Consider the following 7341-nt stretch of genomic DNA (forward strand, 5'->3'; position numbering starts at 1 on the left):
GAACTCTTTGAATTTGTTTAGTGCATTTTAAATTACTGATTTGTTGTTGTTAAGTGCCACTGAGTTGGTTCCAAGTCATTGTGACCTAAAAATAAGCATGTGTTATATTTTATAGGTTCGTATTTATAAAATTATCTATCTTTGAATCTGTTTTTCTTCCTTACTTCATAAGTTTTTTGCACATTCTAAAGAATTCTGGTATGGTGCTGTATGCTAAGCACTGGACTGCCAACCATAGGTCAGTTCAAACTCAGCTGCTCCTTGATAACCCTATGTAGGGTCACTATAAATCCCATTCAAATTGATGGCAGTGGGTTTGATTACTATTATAGTTGTGTTTATTATTTTGGTTCAGAATTAGGAAAGGTGTATGTCAAGGTTCTATCTTTTTACCACACTTGTTCATTCTGTATGCTAAGCAAATAATCTGAGAAACTAGATTCTATGACGAAGTACGTGGTATCATGATTGAAGGAAGACTCATTAACAACCTGTGATTTCCAGATGAAGCAACCTTGTTTTCTTGAAGAGAAGAGGACTTGAAATAATTTACTGATAAAGATCAAAGACTATGTTTTCAAATGGATTGCACTTCAATCTGATGAAAACAAAATGGAGGAAAAACAGAAGTTGACAGACTTCATTTTGTTTGGCTCTACAGGCAACACTCATGGAAGCAGCAATAAAGCAATCAAATGACATATTGCTTAAACAAATCTAATGAAAAAGACCTTTTTAAAGTACTAAAGAGCAAAGATGTCAGTTACCCTGAGGACTATGGTGCATCTCACCCAAGTCATGGTATTTCAATTGTTTTATATGGTTGTGAAGGTTGGACAATGAATAAGGAATACTGAAGAAACTTGCTGCATTTTAATTATGGTTTTGGAGAAGAATATTGAAAATACCATGAACTGCCACAAAACAAATCTGTTTTAGAAGAAGTGCAGTCAGAATGCTCCTTACAAGCCAGGAGGTGAAACTTTATCTCTAGTATTTTGGACATTTTGTCAGTAGTGACTAAATCCTGAAGGGCATCATGCTTGATAAATTGGTTGGTCAGCAAAAAAAGGGCAAGACCCTCAATGAAATGGATTGACACATTTGCTGCAACACTGAATTCAAACAAAATAACAATTGTAAAGATGGCACAAGACTGGACAGCATTTCATTCAGTTGTGCATAGGGTGGATATGAATACACTCAATAGCACCTGATAGCACAGTAACAAAAGTTTGAGGGTCAAACATTAGTACCGGTTATTAATTCTAATGTCATGAGACTTTAATGAAAGAATGTAGTCTATAAAATTGCTGTATTTTAAAGTTCATGTTTGTAATCTATTTTTCTTTTTTTATTCTTCCATTCTAGTGATCTCCCAGAGCTTTAAAGGATGAGTCTATAAGGAATAAATTCTGATCTATACAAGGGTAAGTATAAAAGCACTGCTACGAGGGTTTCTATTCATACATGAATGGGTTTATTCTAAACTAAGTGTGTTTAAACATCCAAAACATAATGTCTCTGCAAAGAGTGCATGGCTGCAGTCAAGTTCTCCCAGTAATACATTTGTTTTAGTTTCTTTGTTCTCTGGGTAGGGTTTCTGAGGATCAGCCGGCAGGTTTGAACTGCCAGCCCTTCAGTACAAATAGATCTTGCAGTCCAGTCAGTGCTTTATCCTACAGCACAAACCAGGACTCCTGAGGATGTCTAAACAAACAAACAAACAAACAAACAGTGGTTTCTGAGGGAATCTGATAGGCCAGTTAAATTCAAGGCAGAGAGGTCAGATAAGAAGGTCAAGTAGAATTTTTTAAGGTTCTAATGTGGTAATTTTGATAGATTTTCTTGAAGAACACAAGATGATCACTGGAACATATTAAGCAGAAGATATGGGGGTGTACCCTTTGGTTATTTGATGATGCATGGAGGGGATTGTAATCATTGCAATGAAACTAAATACAATAGGATGAATGTAAAACTGATGTTTTCCCATGTAAGCCCACTTAATTCACAATGAAAACTTTGAAAAAAAGAAGAAGATTTAAGAAAATTGCAAACTTCTTTAGTGAGAAAAAGACCAGAAAAGTTTCCTCAAGGTTTTTTTCCCCCCCTCATCACAACAATGCACCTGCTTGGTCTTCAAGGATAACAAGGACTGTCCTATTTCATTTATGTCTTTTAAATCTCAATTATGAACTGACTTAGTTATAACATATTGATTCTGAGTCAATTCTGACACATAGAGACCCTGCAGCACTGAACAGGATTGTGCCTTAGGGTTTCCAAGGCTGTGGTTTTTACTTAAGAAGACTGACACATCTTTCTCCTGAGAAACCATTATCGGTTCAAACAGATGATCTTTCATTTAGCCTAGCACTCGGTCCATTATGCCACTAGGAATCCATGGATTAATAACTGTTGTTGTTATCAAGTGCCGTAGAGTTGGTTCAATTCATAACAAATCTGTATAGCGTTTCCAAGGGACAGGCAGTAGGTTTCAATAGCCGACCTTGTGGTTAGCAGCCCAGTGCTTATCCTAACGCACCACACCAGGACTCCTTGGCTTAATAATTGTACCTACCTAATAACTTTTATTAAAAATTTTAACAGATATTAAATTCTTAATTGAGGATTCAGTGCAATAGCAACATTCAATAGAGCTGGTTATTATATATGTTACTAAAATATTGTGTTACTATAATTATCAACACACTATGTAGACATTTTTCTGTTTGATTTTTAAATCAACCATATTATCTATACTTTTGTAAGTTTTCTTTTTACATTTCCATTAATTTATACTTTATTTTATTGTTGATTGTTTTATTTTTGTATATTAATAGTAAGTTTTAAAAAACATTTAAATCAGTAGTAATCTATCTTTTCACTCCACTTTAGGTAAAATTAAACAGGTAACATCTTTTCACCATTATTAACTTACTTTCTTGCCTTTCCTAACACATGAGAAGTTGAATCCTGATTATGGTTTACATAATCAAAACAAAACTATGAATCTATTTTTTCATGAATAATATTCTTAAATTTGCTTTGTGTTTGAACCACACAAATATTCAAATTGAACTCCCTGCTTTACTGTTGCAATATTTTATTAGTCAGTCTTTGCTGCAATAGTAAGCATTTCCAGTATCTCATGAACACTTATTCCTTGTTCACATTATATGAAGTCTGCTGTTTGGCTATGGCTGTACTGAATTGTGTGGGATCCACTGAATTAAATTAGCCTCATCAAATTTCAGTATGGACTCATGGTGTGGTGCTGTGGGTTAATGTGCTGGACTGCAAAGTTGGTTTGAACCGCAAGGTGGGAGGTCCAAGCTCACTAGCCACTCCATGGAAACTCTATACAGGGCCACTATGGGTGGGACCCTATTCAACAGCCCTGAGCAATAACAACAACAACAACAAGTACTTCAATATGGAAACACGGTAAAATAATGGCAACCATCATGTACATACTTTTCACATAGTAAAGAGTAAGAGAACAAAGTCAAATCATGCAAGTACATGTAAAACTTCTGATTGGATGATCCACATTTCAGGCAAACTCATTATTCATCTAATGAAAAACATATTTCTCTTACAGGAGAGTGTGGTGTGAGCATGCATGGAACAATAATCCTGAATACATAATATAATAAACCATAACTGTCTTTTATAAAATTTCTTCTGACAAAGTTTCATCTATCTTTTTGTCATTGTCAAAATGAATCAAACTGCTAAAATAAGTGATTCATTTTCACACTCAAGTACTTTTAAAAGAGTCCTGAAGGTACAGCCAGTGAGCCTGGAGCTCATAATGGACAAAGGGAAAATATTCTAATGCCCATGACCCAAAATAAGCTGTGATTAAGCACTGGTTAGTTGACAGAGTGTTCTTGGACTTTTTAACCTATGCATCCCCAAACTGAGAATGGAAATGATCGAAGCTATTTGAGAAATGGTGGTGTACCTGGCACACAGGCACAATGGCATCCACATGACCATCTACTGTGTCTGGCATGGCACCCCAAGGACAGGAAAGTGATAGTGAAAATGATGAAAATTTATGTTGAAAAAGTAGCTAATGACCAACACTCTCCTGGAGGTCATATTCCTGGCTCTGTTAAGCCACCTACAGGTACATGGTCAGAAGATGGTCTGGACATGTCAGTGTGTGCTGGTGACCAGGATTCTGGGCTCCATCCTGGGAGATATACAGTCTTCCATAGTGGCCATCACCAGTCTGACTGTGGGCAAGCAGCATTCTGGGGGCTACAATGGAGAGCTTTACCTGGTAGAGCATCCTACAGGCCATCTGGTTCTGCAGTGGCTCATAGAGCAAGATGGGCAGATGGAGAGCGGAAGAGAAGGGTGTTTTGCAAAAACGCTGGTATAAGCACGTTGGGATGAAGAACCTCAAGTACTGGATGATTGTCAATTGGGGCGCCAGCCATTGTTTTCTCCAGCTCTCTCCTGAGCTCTGATCAGGAAGTGACGCCCAAAATGAAAGCCAAACTCAAGAACATGATTCCCACACTGGAGAAGACCAAGCACACCAGCCAGGGAGTAGAAACACTTCTGGAAGAGTTAATGGCATACATATACAAAAACCAACTCAGCATGGATTAAAAATTTAAATGTGAATCCCAGTATTATAAAGATCATCAATGAAAAAGTAGGGACAAATTTAAGGGTTCCAATACAGGGCATTCACAGACTACAAAACATTGTGAAAATTGAACAAACAAAGGAAAACAAAATAGATGGTTGGGATACACTAAAAATTATAAACTTATATGCATCAAAAGACTTCACCAAAACAGTAAAAAGGGAAGCCACAGAATGGGAAAAAATCTTTTGCAGTGACATATCAACAAGAGATGTATTTCCAAAATATAGAGGAAACTACAACATCTCTACAAGAAAAAGATAAATAGCCCAATTAAAAAATGAGCAGAGGACATGAACAGACACTTCATCAAGGAAGATATTTGGGAAACCAACAAACATTTGAAGATATTCTCATGATCATTAGCCATTAAAGAGATGCAAATCAAAACAACAATGAGATATCATCTCACACCAATAATAATAGCAAAGTTCAAAAAAGTAAAGGACAATAAATGCTGGTGAGGATGCAGAGAGACTGGGACCTTCCTACATTGATGCTGGAATTGCAAACTGGTCCAACCACTCTTGAAAGGAGTATGGCACTTCCTCAGAAAGCTGGAAATAGAAATACCTTATGATCCAGCAATTCTTCTACTTGGTATATAGCCACAAGAAATATGAGCTATAATATGAGTAGATAAATGCACACCAAAGTTCACAGCAGCACTATTCACAATCACAAAAAGATGGAGACAACTTAAGTGTCCATCAATGGAAGAATGGATAAACAAACTGTGGTATACACATACAATGGATTATTATATTACCTTGAAGAATAACAAAGAAGCTGTAAGACACCACACCACATGGATAAACCTTGAGGATATTATGCTGAGTGAAATTAGTCAGTCACTCAAGGAGAAATATTGCATAAGACCATTATTGCAAAAGCTTAAGAAAAGATACTCACACTAAATGGAAGAAAAATTCAAAAAGAAAAAAATGTTGATTACTATGGCGTGGGGAAGGGAGGTGGGGGGAAGGTACAGTAGAGCACAGGGTAGGGGATATACACATCACAGTTTGGGTACAGAGGTGGGCAATACATAAGAAGGGAGAGGGGAACAGAGAACAAGGTAGATAGGAGTACGCTTAGGCAGGCCTGCATGAGCCAAATGGGACAAAGATAATTAGTGACGAACGCTCAACCTTGGAACAAAAGGTCTCTGTGATACAGAGATTGAGGCATAGTCTGAATGGGTAAAAGAGGGGAAATAATATTACGATGCTTGACTGTCTTGTAAATGATTGTTTTCCTTATAAATGATCTATTTCCTCAAAATAGACAATTGAATGGTATAGAAATGAATATTGGGAAAGGTGATTACAGAAAACTTGTAAGTCCACCTTCAGCCTGTAACTGATTAGAATAACTAAAAGGGATGCTAGAACTTACCAAGTGAAAGAGGATTCTTAAAGAGCCTTTGTAGGGTATAAGACCTTAGGCGGAATCCTGATCCCCATCTAGAACCTTCTGAGATGGGAAATCCCCAATTGAAAAGACAAGCAGACCAGCTTGTAGCAGCTAGAGGAACAGAAGGTACTTCTGAAAAGAAAGACCAGCATGGAAAAACCAAAAACAAAAATGGCAGTCTGATTGGCTACTACAAAAACAAGCAAGTTGTTCACCAGGGAGCCACCAAGGCAAGCAATCAAGTCCCTCTAGGACAAAACTCTTCCCAAGACTGAAATTCAAAAAGAATACATGAGCAGACATGTAAGCTTACTGCTGACCATGTTGGTCTACTGATGAGAGGAAGTGGGAGAAAAGCAACAATGAAGGGGTGGGCTGAGTTGACCAAATTACATAGACCCCCATCAACCTGGAGTATGGTGACAGCTGGTTGGCCCGAAGTACGGTGAGAACTGGAATCTCCTGAGCCCATGGACAAGGACATGGCCGTGGAGGGTTAGAGCTGAGAATGAAATGTCCACTTGATATGAAGTGAAGGGATATGTACAAGGGTGCCCAACCTTGCAGATAGTGCCCATTGGACCTAGCTTCAATGGCTGGATGTTCAGAACCCAACTAGAAGAAGAAAAAGAGGGGGTGGATTTTTTTTTTTTTTTTTTTTTAAGAAAACAAGTGTAAATCACTACAGTCTGATGAACTTGACCTATACTTACGAATGTAGTAGCTTAAAATATCAATCAAGAGGGAAATAATATTTATATCAAGGATCATTCCCATACCCTCTGTATATAAGGTTGATAGGGATGGGCAACTTAGACATTGGCTACCTAACATGGGGGACCTGTAAAGACATGAAGTGAGTGGCTTACAAATTTTCAAGAGGGAGTTTAGGTTCAGAGTGTGGGGGGGAAGGTAGAATCCCCACTGAGTGTTTTTTTTTTCCTGTCTAGACATGTCTGGTGAAAGGACATGGGGACAATACTCTAATGATTCATTAGTGAGTAACTGTTATCATGACTAATTGTGATTGTTGCAACTGTAAAGGTAGAAGTTTTGTAGCAAGAAGGGGTGAGTCATTGATCTTACAGACCTGAAGTGGAGGACCCTAGGACCACCAAGGAAGAAGAGTGGGAGCAGAGTGTGGTATCCTACCCAGAGCAGTGGCAATGCCAGAGATGGAGCAGAGATAATGACATGGAGAGAAGGAGCAGCTGAGGATTCTAGACTCGTGGAGGGAGAGGGGATTTGGGCTG

The 7341-nt window shown here is 37.9% G+C and overlaps 1 pseudogene; it reads left to right on the forward strand.

Moving 5' to 3' along the window:
- Positions 1-4087: 4087 nt before the first annotated feature.
- Positions 4088-7341, forward strand: part of LOC102834377 — a 5982-nt pseudogene continuing 2728 nt past the window's right edge.

This window comes from Chrysochloris asiatica, unplaced genomic scaffold (assembly GCF_000296735.1).
Source record: "Chrysochloris asiatica unplaced genomic scaffold, ChrAsi1.0 scaffold00235, whole genome shotgun sequence".
NCBI classification, from domain to species: domain Eukaryota; kingdom Metazoa; phylum Chordata; class Mammalia; order Afrosoricida; family Chrysochloridae; genus Chrysochloris; species Chrysochloris asiatica.